This window comes from Triticum aestivum, chromosome 6B, assembly GCF_018294505.1.
Source record: "Triticum aestivum cultivar Chinese Spring chromosome 6B, IWGSC CS RefSeq v2.1, whole genome shotgun sequence".
NCBI classification, from domain to species: Eukaryota; Viridiplantae; Streptophyta; class Magnoliopsida; order Poales; family Poaceae; genus Triticum; species Triticum aestivum.
In genome coordinates this window covers 685,168,717-685,187,548 of record NC_057810.1, presented here as the reverse complement: position 1 = coordinate 685,187,548, position 18,832 = coordinate 685,168,717, and the positions used below count along the sequence as shown (strand labels likewise).

Below are 18,832 nucleotides of genomic sequence, written 5' to 3'. Positions count from 1 at the left end.
GGTGGAGGAGCGTGGCAATCCTGCAGGGCTTCGCCAAGCACTGCGGGAGAAGAGGAGAACTTGGGAGAGGGGGAGGGCTGCGCCAGAACATGGGTGCGGCTGCCCTCCCACCCCCCACATATATATAGGGGCAAAGGAGAGGGGGCCGGGCCCCTCAGATCTAATCTGAGGAGGGGGCGGCGGCCAGGGGGGTTGCCTTGCCCCCCAAGGCAAGGGGGCGCCCCCCTTTAGGGTTTCCCCCAAGCCCTAGGCGCCTTGGGCCCTTGTGGGGGGGCGCACCAGCCCACCTGGGGCTGGTCCCCTCCTGCACTTGGCCCATGCAGCCCTCCGGGGCCGGTGGCCCCACTTGGTGGACCCCCGAGACCCTCCCGGTGGTCCCGGTACGTTACCGATAAAACCCGAAACTTTTCCGGTGACCAAAACAGGACTTCCCATATATAAATCTTTACCTCCGGACCATTCCGGAACTCCTCGTGACGTCCGGGATCTCATCAGGGACTCCGAACAACATTCGGTAACCACATACAAACTTCCTTTATAACCCTAGCGTCATCGAACCTTAAGTGTGTAAACCCTACGGGTTCGGGAACCATGCAGACATGACCGAGACGTTCTCCTGTCAATAACCAACAGCGGGATCTGGATACCCATGTTGGCTCCCACATGTTCCACGATGATCTCATCGGATGAACCACGATGTCAAGGACTCAATCAATCCCGTATACAATTCCCTTTGTCTAGCGGTACTGTACTTGCCCGAGATTCGATCGTCGGTATGCCGATACCTTGTTCAATCTCATTACCGGCAAGTCTCTTTACTCGTTCCGTAACACATCATCCCGTGATCAACCCCTTGGTCACATTGTGCGCATTATGATGATGTCCTACTGAGTGGGCCCAGAGATACCTCTCCGTTTACACGGAGTGACAAATCCCAGTCTCGATTCGTGCCAACCCAACAGACACTTTCGGAGATACCTGTAGTGCACCTTTATAGCCACCGAGTTACATTGTGACGTTTGGTACACCCAAAGCATTCCTACGGTATCCGAGAGTTGCACAATCTCATGGTCTAAGGAAAAGATACTTGACATTAGAAAAGCTTTAGCATATGAACTACGATCTTTGTGCTAGGCTTAGGATTGGGTCTTGTCCATCACATCATTCTTCTAATGATGTGATCCCGTTATCAACGACATCCAATGTCCATGGTCAGGAAACTGTAACCATCTATTGATCAACGAGCTAGTCATCTAGAGGCTTACTAGGGACTTGGTGTTGTCTATGTACCCACACATGTATCTGAGTTTCCTATCAATACAATTATAGCATGGATAATAAATGATTATCATGAACAAGGAACTATAATAATAATAACTAATTTATTATTGGCTCTAGGGCATATTTCCAACAGAACGGCCCTCGTGTCCCGATCCTTGATAAAGAAACGAAAAGGGTGAAACTCAGCAAGGACATTATTATCACGAGTAAGTTAAGGAATAGATAACAAACTACGCGTAACAGAGGGAACTCGAAGGACACTAGAAAGATGCAGTTTGCGAAAATTGTGTGCAAGAAGTGATGCCTGACCAACATGGAAGATGCGCATACCTGCTCCATTGGCGGTGTGCACCTGATCATGTCCATGATATGGTTCCTGAGTGGCGAGCTTGCCCATCCACTACAAGGATACCCCCTATAAAGCAACTCATATTCTACAAGGTTTTGACTATAAGTTGCAAAATTCATAAGAGATACACATACAAGCGTTGCAACATATGCGTTGTCGATTTGTTGTTCATGACCATAGTGCCCTACACATGCAACATATATTATATGTTGTCATGTATGTGTCGCCAATTATATCTGGTACACACAAGGAATGTGGCGCGAAAATCCATTTGGGCAAAAATCAAATTTTGCGTAGTCCCTTCCTTTTATTCTCAGATTCAGATCATTGGAGGAGGCACAGGGTGGGCCACACTCCACCCTGGAATTTTGGCCCAGCCTGTATAATATAAGAGATGGGCTTGGAGAAAAATATAAGCCGAGTAACAGCCCACCCTGCTCCTCGTGTCGTGCCGAAGCGAAAGCAGCCACGCAAAGTCGGTCAACCCTGCTTCTCCAGTCCCGGGATTACTCGATCCGCCGCCTGCCTCGCCGTCCCTGCCCGGCCGCCCGGAGCCACCGGTAGACCGCCCTGTGACCCTGACCGGCCTGAAGGCTGACACCCGCGACCTGCTGCTGCCTGCCTCGCTCGGCGCCCGGCCGGCTGCTGTCCGCGCAGACGCGCAGCTGGGTGAACCACCGCGCCCTGCTGACCGGACTGCCGGAGCCGCCCACTTCTAATGCGCTTCGCGGTCGCTTCCTCAGCCGCTGATCCTTCGGTCCTCCCCAATCCTCATCCCCTGCTCAGCTTAGAGAGGTACCTCATCCCCGCGTCCCCTGATCTCTGAATCTGCAAGCTTTGGACGAAATTACATGAAACTTACATGCAGTAGTTTTCAAAATACCGCCCCATTCCAAAACTTCGGTATTAGGATGCATCGGCAATGAATACTACAGTTTCTAAAAACAGAAATTTTCTCAGTTTTAGTGAAACCACTATTTTACCCTAGTTTTGACACCTTAAGCAACTGAACCTAACTTAGATAGCTACACCAAGGAGATACACGACCGGTTGAACCTTTTGCATTTGCCAATCAAGTTGACCAAGTGTTCTACGTGGATGACCTTATCCAGGATGGTCAATTGTTTTGAAAGATGAAACCTGGAGATAATTTTGATGGGTGAATAATGGAATGATGTGGAAACAGAACCTTATCATGTCAGCAAATTCTTTGAGCTTATTGATACTACCCATGATAAACAAAATTGGATGAGAAGAGATATAGAGGGAGAAACTGTAGATGCTCCTATAGTGCCAATTGATGACACAGTACCTCAATAAAGGCCAGCTTCCATTGTGATTCTGTTATTTATATTTATAGTATTGTTGCTGCAACTTATGTCATTTTGGACATTAAACTTACTACTCTATTGCTTCTGCATGCAGGTTTGATGGATAATGAAAGTCACCGATCTGAAAATGTGGAGCCTAGTTGAAGTGACGAATTCATTACTGTTATTTGCTATTTTTTCTTTTATGTCCATGTGCTTTATAATTCGGACAACAAGATTTGTAAGTGTGACTGGCCTAAAGTGTCAATACATGATCCTAAATACGTTGGTGTTGGTTCTTCTGTTTCCTACACATTCTTACACATGTTCATATGTACCTACATTCGGGTTGTTGCTTATATCTTAAACATCGAAGTGTTAAATAGGCTTGTTCCACAAACTCGACCAATACAGTGATGCTGGTTGTCTTTTGCCAATATATCATGAGGGCATCTCTAACTTGGAGGGGAAAAGCAGTAGAGTGTTAGTGTTAATCTCTTTGCACCAGAATAATGTAGCTGTAGCTTTCCTTCAGTTAGCTGTAGGGTATCTTCAGTTAACTGTAGCTTTCTTCAGATAGCAGTTTGTTTTGCACACCTGATTTACGTGATTTAACAAAAAAACAAATTTGATGCTAATTTAAATAGATTGGACGATTTACATTCAAACTTAGATATTTTTAACATAAAACCAGACGATATTTTCTCTTGTGAATTAAAACTTCAAAAAAAATAAACCAATCCTACCCTTTACTTGATGGTGACCTAGTACGCCTAGCCAGCTGGCCGACGACACCTCCGTCACCTGTCCGGCTTCCAACCGCGGATGGGCACGGGGCCATGGCAGCGCTTACCGACCGCCATCTAGCGCTCATGGATGATCTTGTTCGCTTGCTCCTGCGTCGCGCACAACGCGGCCGCGGACTCACGGATGATCTTGTTCGCTTGCTCCTGCGTCGCGCACAGTGCGGCAGCGGACAGTGCGGACGGGCGAGGGGAGAGACGAGCAACAGGACATACCGGAGGTGGCAGCATCGTTGTCTTGCTTAGAGACCACTATTTGGCGTACTTCAGCATCTCCTCGTCAAGAAGGCGGAGACAACGCTTTCTCGTCTCTTTCATTGTGTTCGACTGGTGGATGACCCAAGTCATCGCGTCAAGTCATATCTCTCTGGCATGTAACAGGCGCGGAGACTCGAACGCGGCGCGGGCGTTGCTCTCGGCTGACTTGCCGCTTCACTGCCGGCTCTAGTGACAGCTCGTGCCCGCTCTGGCCGGCATCAATGCGGCACAAAGAGCGAAGGAGCGTTCGCGCGGGAGAGGCACTGGCGTGGGAGCTGTTTTTGGTGGTCCATGGTTTTGCAGCCAATTTGTGGGATTTCGAAAAAACTAGGCGGGTCCATGGACTGATGGGGTACCATGTTGGAAGGCAAACTGCGTCAGGAATGTCGATCCGGATGTTTGCAGACATTTTGTGGGTCCATGTTGGCGCTGACACAAAAACAGACACACCATTTGTCAGTGGACTGGTTCCAACTGGTCCGCGGACAGTGATGCAGTAGCCAACCATGCAACCGTGCTCGCATCCATTTCAAAACAATTTAGAATAAACCAGATGAATTTCACCAAACACAAGGGATTTTATAAAGTTCATACATAATTTACATAAAACAGACGATATTTCGTCAGTTGAACTAAAACCTAAAGAAACTTGGCTAACTTGTAGCAGACGGTGACCTCGTATGCGTAGCCGCCCTAGTCGGAAGCAATGTCATCATCGTCATCCATGTTATCGTCGTAGCCTGAGTAGTCCTTCCAGTGGCGGAAGGGCACCGAGGCACGACAACCTGCTTGGCCGCCACCTGGCGCTCGCGGAGGAACCATTCCGCTTCCTCCTGTGTCGTGCGGAGGGCCTCTGCAGCCATTGCCGACCTCAGCAGCGGTGCCCTAGCGGCAGCCTTGCCTCCGCCGGCAGCAACGGAGGTGCCGCTTAGCGTCCCCTCTTGATGTGCTTCCCATTGAGGTGTCGCGCGTCACTGTGCGACCGTTCTCGTTGTGCTGACGGACTGGTCATGGGTCCAGGCCTCCACTGTGTCAGGGTCCCCGTGAACCCAGGTCGGTGCCTTGTGGAACTTGGCCAATGCGGAGTGGCGCACTGCGTTGCACCACACCTGATGGGTCACCTATCTCGCTGCCCTCTCCTCAGTGGACCCGATGGCCCGCGACGACGAGTCAGCGCCATCACGGCTGCCAAGGTAGTGGAGGCAGCGGGTATGCGCCTTCGCAGTCACATGTGGCATGTCCTCCTTGACGGACTTGTCACGCCAGTTGCGACGTTACGGCGACGCCATCCTGTCGACACGGGTGTAATGGTTGAGCAACAGAATTCACTTTTGCTTCACCCATATTGCACTCAATTTTTTCAAACATAGAAGAAGCACCGAATTTCTACAAACATAGAAGAAGCACGTTCTATTTTGGACAAATATATGTACAAGTGCCTATCACGGGCCAGATGATTAATAACAAATTTATAATTTGTTTCGCTCCAAATTGTTAGACTCACTTCTATTTCTTTTTTAGTTTCGCTCCAATTTTTTCTTTTCCCTCGGTTCTCTCCCACCAACAGCGACTAATCTGACCAAGTACGCGCGCTATATTACCATGGCCCCACCTGTCATTGGAATCCAGAAAAGGAGACTAAACATCGGCCAAACAGATCGTGATGAGCTAACTGCGCAAATAAAATCGGAAACCTCCCCCTAAATCAGCACGGTTCCCTTCCTCGTCTCGTACCGGATTCATCCGCACGCCCGGCGGCCAGTGGCGGAGGCATCTCCATGACCTGAGCAAGGTTAGTTGCCGACCCTCCCTCAATTCATCCTCTCTTCCTCCCTGCTCTACCGATCTATGCTCTAAATCAATTCACATCTCTCTTGTCAGGCAAATCCGGCTGATATAGATTCTCCAAATCCGACTGGTACGTGGTGGCAACAATCCTGCGAGTTCATCTAGTAAGTGCCATGCTCCTTATCCCATCTCATTGCTGCAATTCATGCCCTACATATTGGTTCTAAGCTGTTTTTTCTTTCAACCACCAATCGATATACAGAGAGATAACGATTCTAGTTTAATCTGAAATTGACTCATATATATTGTTCACTCGTTGCAAAAGTTTCCATTGTCAGTCAACTGAAAACCATTTCAATCAGATTTTTTGGCCAATTGGAGCCGGACAATTTGTCCCTCTTTGTACTTGTCATCTGTATGTCCATGTCAGTTTTTTCTACCGGCCCCGCTGTTCTTTCCCCATTGAGTTGCTTCACAGTCTGATGAGTGATGACAAACAAAAAAGAAGAAACATGAACCATATATCTGATTAGATCAATGTCATTGTAAACTTGAAACCACCACCAATTGTTGTGACCAAATAACATCGAATCTTAGTAAAAGCACACTGTAAAAAAGAATCAAATTGGCACTGTTATAAACAATACTTTAGTATCAGACTGGGAGCAGCAAAACACACTTGGATGCTATGATTCAAGTTTTCTATAACTATGTAGGAGAGTAGTCCTTGCTACACTATAAAATATACAATAGATGCAGGGTAAACAAAACAACATTAGTTAAGGGAGCAACAGAACAACTACGAGCCTAATGGTTCTAGGCTCAAAATGTACTACAACTTTGCAGCACAATTACATCTCGTTCACATTGAAAAATCATATAGTAGATGCATTTAGTAAAAAAAACTCGGTGCAGCAAACAAGCTCACATGCTAGGGTTCACAATTACAAAAAGCTTTGTGGTAGAGTACACTGCACACATACCAAATAAAGTAGTTTAGTACTTACTGGGAGCAGCAAACAAAATTCAGCTAAAAACACTAGGAAAAATAAACCATTTAGGACTAAACTTCAGAATTACTATAGCTTTGCAGTAGAGTTAAATTTATTGTGACACTGTAAATAATATACAAAATTCACGGTAAGAGTACTAGCAATTACTAAATCCTTGCTTGCCAATTACATTTGAGACTCTGTAAAATGATACATAAACACACTGTAAAGAAAAACACTGAACCCGTGGTCTCTGTGTGCTCTATATTGTATTTTCATAATTTATTTAAACTTTTGGTCATTTTCATTTTGCAGCAGATATGTCACTGACAAGAACTAACGTTGTTGAATCCAACGACGAATATATGGCGGAAGAATCAATCGAACATCACAATTCTGCTGAACAAGATGTCCAAGAAATAGCTACTAATGATGAAGAAGGCTTCACAGATTGTGATGATGCTAATGCAGATGAAAATGAAGATGGTAAGTTTAGTACCTTCATTTATTTTTGAACAAACCATTCTGTATTTCTATGATAGGAAATTTTGGATCCAATGGCTACAATTGGGCTTGAACCTTCGGTTGATGGACATAACTCAAACATAAAAGTATGTATCTTGTCAAAGTACACAATAAAATTCCTCAAATTTCACTAAAAAAATTATGGTTTCAACTTTCAACTAATACTTTGTTATGCTATCTGTAGAGAAAGCTTGCTCCTTCGGCTGAGGGACTACGACTAGTTAAAAACGACCCAATAATTTATAGAACAAGCCAAGTGGTTCAAATAGTGCAGATTTGCAAGCATCAAACAACCATTCTGTTCCAAATAAGGAGGTTTATTTACTTAAATACTCTTTGGAACATGTCATTGCCGAGGATTAAGTTGTTACGCTTACACCTTTTGCAATTACATATATGGTACCCAGAACTTGACGTGTATCCTTTTATCCCAGAACAAAGAAACTATGATTCATAATGGTGCCAGTGCATGACAACTAGAAAAATGTTCTGCTGCACACAAGGTATCTTCATAGTCTCACATACAAAATTATGATGAAACTATAGTGCTCCCATGTTTATGTGTTTACTTTCTGCTATGAGAATGTTGTCCAGAACCAAGAAAATTTTGATTAGAATTTCAGTACACAGCAAGGGGAAATAAATTTCTCTGAACACAAGGTATATTTCCATTACCATATACAACATGTTCAAAATATATTGTTTTGATGTTTATGTATCTGGTGGTCATCTTGCTATCAGAATTCTGTTTAAAACAAAGAAACTTTGCTTGAGAATGTGAGTGCACGTCAGGCAGAAAAAACTTCTGCTGTAAAGAAGCTGGTATCTTTCCATAATCACATACAAACTGTTCAAACTATGGTGCTGGCTTTTTTATTTGTTTATTACTTCTTTGCCATCAGACTGCTGTCCAGACCAAAAGAACAACGAAAGGTACTAATGTAGCAAGTAAGAGTGCTCAAAGTAGTAGTGGTTCTCTGAGTTGGTTGGGTGCGACTAAACTACATGTAAGAGTTCTGAAATTCATTTCATATGTTCCCCTGTTTTCACTCTGTTTTTCATGGGTGATGAGGATGATTCTGACAATGGTAACTTTGATCTTCTCTATCAGGCAGGAACTATATTATTCTTGAAGAGACTGAAAAACCGTAACAGGGACATAGCTCTTGCTGCAAGTGTATGGTGTGATCCTAAAGTTAAACTTGATGGTGCACAAAATAGAAACAAATTTTGGACAGGGCATTTCAATATGGCACTTGTGAAAACTGAAAATATGGTACGGAGTTGCAAAACTGCAATACTCTCAGTAATACATAAAAAACAAAGAGTGTGTGGCCTTCAACCTTTGTACATTACTAATATCTTGCCTCAATTACTACTTGCATACTGTCAATGCATTGTGTTTTAACAGTTCATTTTGTTTTCTTGTTTGCAAATTCAGAAGATAAATGGATGAGTATATGGGTGTGTGGCGAGTATACTTCCATGATGATGCCGATGTTTTGATTCATGGTGATGATGATGGATGCTTTCAGTTTTAGTTAAGTTGTAGGGATGACATTCCTGTTGGATGTAGTTACTCGTTTATGTTTTAGTTAAGTTGTAGGGATGTTGATGGATGCTTTCAGTTTAAGCTTCGTTGTCAAGAAAATAGTTAGATCATGCATCACATTTGGATGATGTTCCTCCTCCAATATCCACTATTGTAATCCAACAACTTTATCTATTTTATGATTTCTTCCTCTCATGAGTATATTCTCTTGTTTTTCTTCACTTGAAAATACATAATATGACCATTATGTGGAGCATTAATTTAATATATAAAATAATATTATTCACATGATATATGTTCAACACTTGAAGCGTTGGAAATTCTTCGTTGCCAAGAAATGGGATTTTGTTTCCTGTGCATTAACCACCAACATATAGAAGCGTTGTAGAAGTCCATTTTATCTGTTGTAGTCCTGCAACGGTCCCTTTTACCAACGACAATATAAGCATTGCATTATGCGCTAGCAACACTGGATAAGGCTACGCATCCAAAACCGTTGGCAAAAACACTAGCAACGCATATATGGACTCTTAGATACGGAAAAATGCGTTGCTACATGGGGGTTCCTGTTGTAGTGATCTCGCTGGTGAGGTGATTCGTCGCTCCTATATCCATATACCACGCCGGATTAAGAGAGTAGGATTGGGTGCGCCCGTGCTCGTGCCCCGTCACAGCAGCTGCAGCCTGCTTATCATTCCCTTTTCCATTGTTACCAAGGCCAAGGAAGTCTTGCTTGTAGTGTCTGTGGCAGCGAGAGGCGAGATGACGATGTATGCCACAAAGCTGACAATCCTGAGGAGCACCGCAACTAGAACATCAAGCAACTGGACGACTCCCTCCAGTGATGGTCAGCGCGTTATCCCGCGAGGCCTGCGACGAGGAAGCCGGTGGTTTGCCACCTGATGGGGCCGGCTTCTGAGGTTTGCCGCGTGTGGCGGTGTTGGCGGAGACGAAGCTGGGGGAAACACGGCGCGCCTTGATGCGCTGCTCACGCCCAAGGAGGCGCGCATAGAGCTCATGACACTGGAGTGTATCCTCTCGACCATGGACGTTCTCAATGAGATTGTCATAATCATCATCGAGCCCGTTAAGCACAAAGGTGGTGAAGTCCTCGTCTTGAAGCGGCTGACCAACAGAGGCCAAGGTGTCCGCGAGGCTCGTCATCTTGTTGAAGTACTCCATGATGCTAAGATCGCCAAGCTTGGTCTCACCCAGCTCGGTGCGTATAGAGTGCGCACGCACCTGAGACTGAGAGGCGAAACTAGTGTGGAGGGCCGCCCACGCCTCCCTGGACGTAGCGGCGAAGATGACCATCGACGAAACACTCGGCGTGAGCGAAGACTGGATGGCGGAGAGAATGGCCTGATCCTGCGCCACCCAAGTGTGATATGCCGGATGGTGAGGGGGTGGGCACGGGATGGACCCGTCGACATAGCCCTCCAAATAGCGGCTGCGGAGTAGAGGCAAGACCTGAGCACGCCATGACAGGTAGTTGTCCGGCGCAAACTTCACCGAAAGCAGGTGCGAGAAATAAAACGGCGGCGGCGCCGCGGTTTGAGCAGTGTACGCCTACGCCAGGGGTGCATACGGATCCATGGACAGGGCCATCTCTGGATGAGGGACCATCGCGTAGGCGCCAGGCGAGGAGTAGGATCCGGTAGGGGCGGCAGCCAAAGCGTCGTGACCGGGCGCTGCAGGAGGACCGTAGGTGCCAGGCGCGGCGTAGGGGCCAGCACCCGCAGCAGCCGAAGCACCTTGGCCGGGCGCTGCAAGGGCGCCATACGGCGAGGCGGCCGCACCCCCATAGGACGGTTGTGGTGGCGCCGAGTAGTAGTGGTGCGACGGCGGCGGGTGCGGCCCCGCCGCGTAGGGTTGCGGCGGCAGCGCAGCATAGGCCGACCCCGGCCATAACGGCGGCGGGGGCGCCCCATAGGATGGCGCGGAAGCGCCGTACCATGGGTGCGACATCAGCGGAGGAGGGCCGCCATGGACCGGCGGTGCCGCGGTCTCGGGCGGGGCGATCTCCGGAGCCCCCGTACGTCGCCGCGAGGGGCCGGGAGGCCAGGAAGGGCGACATCGGGGCGAGGGCCGGCGCGGCGGCGGCGGCGGTCGAGATCGGCGCGACGGCGGCGGGAGGTGGTGCAGCGAAAGACATCGTAACCTAATCTGATACCATGTAAAACATAGGGTTAGGGAAACTGGCTCGACACCCTAAAACGGGGTGTGACTATCTCATTATATAGACGTGTCAAGAGGTACAATACAAGGCCTATACAAGACTACGTATATACAGTCCAACAGAATACTCCAGCTGCGCCAGCTTTGCTTTGCATAAAAATGTTCATCAATTCAACTTTTTTTTGTGAAGTTCAAAACTATTTACGAATTCAAAGAGTGTAAACCACTTGGCAAGTGCCTGTAATTATTTTCCACATCATCGATAGTTTAGTTTAACGTCAGTTTCACGCGTAGATCAATTCTTCTTCCACGTGGTATGTCGCTGTGCTACGGACACACACACGGTGAAGTATCGGAAGCAATGGACCAAACTATGATGTGTTCATCGTCATCGTGCAATACTTGTGCGTTCAATCCGCTCTGAATTCTAGGGTGTGTTTGGTTGCTCGCATCATTTTTTTTTTCTTTGCATACTTGTTTCAGTTGGATCTGGTTAAGCATATGCAGGCAAAAAATCATCATCTGCATGTTGATTAGTTATCTGCATCTCCTCCTTCTGCATCGTAGCAACACATCTACACATTATGTTTGGTTGCTCGCATTGGTTGTGCTCATAGCCTCATACTAGTGCATATTGTTTGGTTGCATGCATTGGCCATGATTAAGAGTTAACAGCTACACATAACACACAGCACACAGTGTTACACTTGTGTGCCTCAACGACGGCGATGGACGGTGGTCCCGGCGCCACGTCCGACACGACGAGCACGGGTCTTGTTGGCCTATATACGGGCTACGAAATGCGCCCCTAATACCTCACAGCTTCAGTCTGCAACACATGCTCCGAGAGCTGAGCTCATTATACTATCTTTCTCAAAAGAAACCAATCTTTTCTTATAAAACAAACCAGAAACTCCATCATTCGTGGGGAAGCACTCATTAGCATGGCCCTTTGCCAAAAATCGTAGTACCGGCACGTATTGTTTTATCGACGACGCCGACATCTCTAAATCCGGCAGCCACGTAGCTGCGTGAGTGAATCGGGCGTGACTCGGACCGGCCGCCTTTCGCGTCGGCTCTCGTACTACCATCGTGCCTAACCATTTTGTTATTTAGTGACAATTGGTGTAGGAAGTAGTACTTGCTCCATTATTAGATTACTGCTTGCGTGTAGTCTCTTCAGCTAAATCACAGGAAAACATACTCATATATGACTCATATGCATGCATGTCGGTCGTCCTTGTCATCGCGTGGATGTACAGTCAGACTCAGGTCAACATATGCATGCACGTGTGATGTGTCATGTACCGAAGGATCGACCAAGAGTTAGCAATTCAGTTTCAGAACTTCAGAAATACAACTAATTAGTGAATTAGGAGCCTTAACTAGGCTTGACTAGTGATGCGTCTTAGTCATCCGATTACATGATTAGTGTGATCGTTGGCGGTTAGCCAAAACCTCGGAGTCTTAACGTGAGACGGCACTTCCACGACCACGACATGTGCTTTACTTTACAGGCGAACTTACAATACACTACTAGTATTCCCTCCGTCCAGAAAAAGTGTACCGTATCTCAAGAGAATTAATACAAAGATGTGCGTACACCCGCTCCCCCGCGTCGCCCTCGCTCGGGCGACTCGGGGGCTCCCCAACCCTAGCCGCCGCCGGGCCTAGATCATCTTCCTCCCCTCCTCCCGCCGCCGCCGGAGGACACCGCCGGCTTGCGCCCGGAGGGCGACGGCGGTGGCGGGGGCTCTTCCTCCCTCCCGCGTCTCAGGGGTGGCGGGGCCCCAACATGCGTGGAGGTGCGGCCGATCTAGATGCGACGGCGTTGGCTTTGACGGCGGCGGCGGTCGGCCCTGCCTCGGGCCACGGGCGGCGGCTGCGGCGGCTGGTCTGGATCGGGCGGCGGCGATGCGGTCTTCGGCGGCATGTCATCTGGCTTTAGATCGGCGGCGGCGTCGAGGGCCTGGTGGACTACTTGGCGGCACCCATGGCAGATCTGTTCTTGCCGGTGTAGCCAGTGATGGTGGCCATCTTCTTCGTCGGCGGTGGCCAGCCAGAAGCTTGGTGATCGGATCTCGAGATCCATTATCTAGTCCCGGCTGCGAGTTGGAGAGACATGGTTGCCGGTGAAAACCGAGCCGATGGCAGGCGATGGCGGCGTTCTACGCCGTTACCTTGATGAAGGCATCGTCGTGTAACTACTGTCGATCCACGCGTGCTGCTCCGGGGGAAACCCTAGGATCTGGCGTTCCACATCGGATGATGGCGGCACTGCGGTGTCGTTTCTCTCTTGGGAGCATCGTTTGTGGAGCAGCGCTGGAAGTCAGAGGCAGGAGGTGGAGCGGCTTTGTCTTGCACGAAGCTTCGGTGGAGATGTCAAGTCATGCCTGACATACAGGTCCTACGATTTGTCATGCTTGGTCGGCAGGTGCTACGCACGACAGATCTTCCAAGGACTTCAAGCTGTGTCGGCTGGTTGTACTTGGCAGCATGGCGCTGAGGTGTATCAGTGGCGACCGCGACGTGCTCAGCTGTTTGCGCGCAGGGAGGAGGTGCCGTTGGGCGCCGTGCTGGCGTCGACGATAGCTAGACCGAGCAAGGTTGATGCATCAGTACAGTTCTGAAGATGGAGCGGTGGCAGTTGGCGGTGGCGGCCTCTGAGAGCACGCCGGACCAGTGTGTGCCCCAGACCTGGCAAGTGGCTAGGTTGGGGTCTCAGGTCTTAGATGTTAGGCTTGGCTGCGATGTCTGTTTGGTATTAGGCACAGGCTATCTGCGCCCCTTTATCAACTGGATAGGTGTAGCGACATTTGTTGCTTAGACGGCGGCTTTAGTCTTACTGTTGTATGACTTTGTAAGGTCTTGTGAGAATAATTAATAAAGTGGCCGTATGTATCGCTCAGATGCAGAGGCCGGGAGTCATCCTCCTTTTCTAAAAAAAAAGAAATACTTGTCATTGAAATGGATGTATCTAGATGTATTTTAGTTCTAGATACATCCATTTTTATTCATTTTGATGACAAGTATTTCCAGACGGAGGAAGTATTTCTCTTCTGCGTAATAATACAGGGAAGAAGCTTTGTTCAACCGTGCATGAAGAATTCATTTATCTCGAGATAATAACACGATCGCTCTCATGGTCATCTGCTTGCTCGATCGGCCTGAATTACCTTATATTAGTACAAGGAACACAAATTAATTCATTGTGGACGTAAAAGTTACCCAGCATACTTCCTAGAAGCAAAGACAAATAGTCCGTGGGTCTAAATGTGACGCGTTTATACGCGTAGATTTTCTTCAGAGCAATCACATCTTCCGTCGACTTAACCTAGGCGATCAGATCAGCCGGGGAGTAATAAACTGTACACATGATCTAACCAGCATTCTCAACAAAGGGTTAACTCGATGTGTATACCGTGTCATGGGCCATGCATGTGTAGAAGTGGTCAGGCCGCCATGGAGACCAAAACTTTCCGCAGGACCAGTAGCTTTCCTCCAGGCTCCAGCCAGCAGCAGCTTGATTGCAGATGACCATCAGTCGTGTCTCTTTCTTACAAATGCTTATCCAAAACACGAGCAATTTCCGGGAAATTTATCCAGAACAGAATCGTACCAGCGGGGTAGTTGCGTGGGCCAGGGTCATATGGCCGGCCATGCCTGACGATCGAGCTGACATGTGAAGCCGAAATTAAGTTGATGGTGATCTTATTAGCCTGGAAGGGGCAGGCAAACATCTTTGGACAGAGACAACTACATCTTACCCGCCAAAATTTCCTCTCGACGTAGCTGTGATGAAAACTACCTGATAGATGGGATCTCCCGTGGCATGGCCGCTAGCAATAGCTACAAGTAACATGAATGTTTCTGAGTTCACCAAAAGGTCCCCATAGATAAATGGGAAGAATTAATCTCCGTGATGTGTGCTTGATTAGGATAGAGCTACAATCATGATCAGGGCTTGAACGCAGGATAATTGTATCAGTTAATTAAGACGTGTTCACGGAGAGAACAAAGTAGCCGTGAACACGATTGCATATAGCTCCCAGATTAATTTACAAACATAAAAGATCAATAGGTGCATGACTTATTTACCCTCCACGGGCCACATTCTAGAACAAATGTTCTGTGACGCGTGATGTGATTAAATCTGCGGCCAGACTGGAGTTGATCCTGGATTCTTACGAGTTCTCGTCCCCGGCACCCAGCGTTTCCGCTAAACGCTAGTGATTATTTACATAATCATGCGCCCGGTTTCTGAATGATCGAAAACCACCCGTATATTAAGCAAGTTGAGTAATCTAAAGAATGCATAGATAGACATCTCCTGCAGTCCAGAGTGACGACGGCTGGAGAAATTTAAGTACTTAACCTTGTTTTTTTTTTCCTTTTCTTTGTGCGTCGCAGTCCGTTTTACTTGGTCTTCGGATGCTTTATTACCCTAGATCTTTGTCACGGATTCTTCTGACAATTAGATTTTTCTGCTGAAATATCTGCCGACACAATTCTGTTGCGAATATCCTCTCCACCCAATGTTGAAAACTTGCGCGCTTGTAATTTGATTATAAGTAATTCAGATCGCCCCATCTTTGATGTAACAGTCACCACGATGTGCAGGCTGCAGAGCAGGTACACGTTGCTACTCCTACTTGCTTAGTATGTGTGCAGGAACTGTACCGAAAATTGATGAGAAGAGCTAGCCCAATTACGTGGAACTGCTGTGACTACGTGAACGGTGATCCATCGAGTGTATATCTTGTCATTGAATAAACGATTTGAAATCTAGCTTCATGTTGTTTTTCTAGTGGAGCCCTTGAAAGAGAGCCAAAAGACCAAGAAAAATAAGCACAAGGTTAAATTAACATATTGCATGCAACTGGTCCATAAAAATCAAGGTAGAAAAACATCTCAATCATGTGATGAATGCCATAAGAGTTAAAGATGGTTTCACAAACCAGCCGGTAGAAGGGTGTGGACGATTGGAACAGGACATTGATTTCCATGGACTGAAGATGGCACTGTCGCGATATCTTATTCTGCTTTTAAGTTTTCGTAGAGCCAATCTACATTCAGGAGATACTTTCAGATAATATCTCGAGATTAATTTGATATGTGCGTGTGTCACATCCCAATGCAGTCGATGAGTTTGTTTGACATGAAGTGTCTCATTGATCATGCATTCACAAGTGAGGAAAACTTACGTTTTGAGTTGCCCTTGCAAAAAAGGTACACAATATTTTAGGAGTGAGCAGAGCACCTGGCTAATTGCTTGTCAGGCATTGACATCAGTAAATAGGAGAGCAAACCACGAGTTGGAGCTGGTACCCTTCAAGTCGGAGTTAAGTGATGAGAAAGGTCTTAGTTATTTCATGCTATACATATATTAGACATAAATACTAGCATAATCTTATGTATAAGGAGTAAAACTTAATGATGTTCAACATATAATAAAGCTACAATTTTAAGTAGTTTGGAATAGAGGAAGTAGCATGTACGTATCTTTAGGTTGAGTCACCACTGAGACATGCATGATGCATCCCTAGAACATACAATGGTATACATAGGCATCAAAACTTGGTTGTTCGGTTCATATAGTAAACAATATCATGCAAAATGCATGATGTGGTCAACGTAAAGGTGGTTCATATACATATGCCCGACTAGGAAATGGTGTGACGGACTGGTGTGCATCCCTGTGGAAATGTTGTGTCCGAGTCAGGGTCATGGGATCATGAGTGCAATCCCGACGAAGATAACGCAACTAGCAATGTTGTATTGGTTGTATTTTGTTTAGTTCAGCACAGATGTTGTGTTGGTGCCTTAACCTAGTTTAACTATATTACTATTTTTGGTTCTGAATTTCTTCGATTGTTTCTGCACTAAGTAGTCGAGCTTTGTTGGTCTCTTGTACAATTCTTCTGATAAAATTCAATGATTGTGTTGTTGTCATTGAGAAAGTAAAATGACTCACTGTTTTAGCAGATGTTTCTTAGGCTTGCATTATACCACAATGCAACGATAAGTCGTCTTAGCTTTTGTTATTCTTTCTGTGAGTTTGGCTTGATCGATTGAATCCAAGCTTAGTTCAACCGAAAATATGGATGATGAACCCTGAACCTATTCTTGCATGGTAAATCCTCCACCTCCATCCCAAAAAGGGTTAAAAGTTTTATGAAACTTCCTACGATATGGCATCCCGTGGCTTATAGTTATGCTTGATCGGGAAAATGGCGCTCCACCTAAACGATAGTGGTGGCCATATCTGGGGAGGTCGATTAGCGGGAAGAGAAAGAAGGGAAGGAGGAGGGTTCAGACTATGACGAGGAAGGGATGTTGATGAGGTGAGGGTGAATAGGTGAACGACGAAGTATAGCTATATGAGCAGCTGAGGGCCGTGAGAAGATTACGTGGAAGTTGATGGGCAGTAGAAGGTTGGCTATGGGGAGACAGTCACGGCTTGTCCTGTCAAATATAGAGACATATAGATCTTCTTGGCAAATCACCATATGCACCGTATTCATTTTTCATCAATTTGATGGTCAAACAATCTCATTTGCTGCTTAGTTTTTTAGCACGCGTTGTTCACGAAGTTGCCATGAAACTTTGTCCGCACTAATTCTCACCTGGATATCCAGTCCATGGAAAACTCATGCAGCCATGATTGTTCTGGTGAGAAGAAAAGTATAATGAGTCGTCTTTAACTTTTTTTCGTGAACCATTTTCATTTCCAACCATCTTTATTCAGCACCGATTGTGATGTGCAGTAACATATTAGCACATCGTTAACACATATGTTAGGTGGATAGGGGGGGGAGGAAGGAACACGCAAGCGGCAACATGGAAAGGGGAGCGGTAGCGAGGCGGTGATGAGGGATGGGGTCCTACTGGTACGAAACTGAACAGTTTAAAAAGTTATCCTTTCTTAGCATACATGTTGTTTAAAATGCCCATGCTTTGAAACAACATGTGTTAAATAAATTTGGCACTTTGAGTTTAAAATTTTCACATTGTTAAATACTTTATCTTGGTCCGCCACTAATTTCCCACAAACAATTTCAAATTACCGGGTTTCCTTTGCACCGAATACGATTGTATGCATATGTAGCTACCGATTGTGTTAGTAAAAAATGTAGCATTTAAGATCCACCTGGCCAGCTACCGTGGCTAGGACAAATTAATTAATGTAGGTAACAGACTTTGATTCGATAAATTGAATTCTCATTTTCTCTTTCAGTGGAGCCCTGGAAGGGATCCAGAGAACATATAGATCGATCCATTTTAACTATTTTGAAGAAAATCAATGTTAAAATAGGCAGTTAAAAGTTGATTTTGCGAGAGATCAGCAACCAGTGTTTCTAATCATTAAATGATATTTTGGCTTTGAGAACGTTTCCAAGAGATAAAAAATATAGAAGAATTAGACAATCTTTTTGAAGGAAATCACGAAACCATGTAAGAGGGGAAACCCACCTAAGGCTAGCATGCTCAGGCCTTGAGAGTGCCCCCTGCCCCTCGTGTGAGCGTCTGATACAATTACCGGATGTGTCCTTTGCCTGCAGGCCGCCTTGAGTTACAAGGAAGAATATCACATCAAACCAACATTCAAAGAAAACTTCGTCGAAATCATGTTTAAAAGTTTCGAAAAAATCTGAAAAACAATATGGGGTGTTAAGAAGATGACGTTTCATTGCCACGCGAAATTTCAAGTTGAAACACATCGCGAAATGTGAGCAATGACAAAAAAACAAATCCAGCAACAAATAGTGATGTTACTGTTTAGCACTATTCAATGT

General features: G+C 46.2%; 1 long non-coding RNA gene across 1 annotated transcript; it reads left to right on the top strand.

Moving 5' to 3' along the window:
• The first annotated feature begins 5,651 nt into the window (after nucleotides 1-5,651).
• Nucleotides 5,652-9,046, top strand: LOC123134860 (uncharacterized). The gene is made up of 6 exons (XR_006465754.1): nucleotides 5,652-5,793; nucleotides 5,883-5,953; nucleotides 7,097-7,392; nucleotides 7,491-8,313; nucleotides 8,418-8,582; nucleotides 8,748-9,046. It is a non-coding gene; the product is annotated as an uncharacterized lncRNA (long non-coding RNA).
• Nucleotides 9,047-18,832: the final 9,786 nt, after the last annotated feature.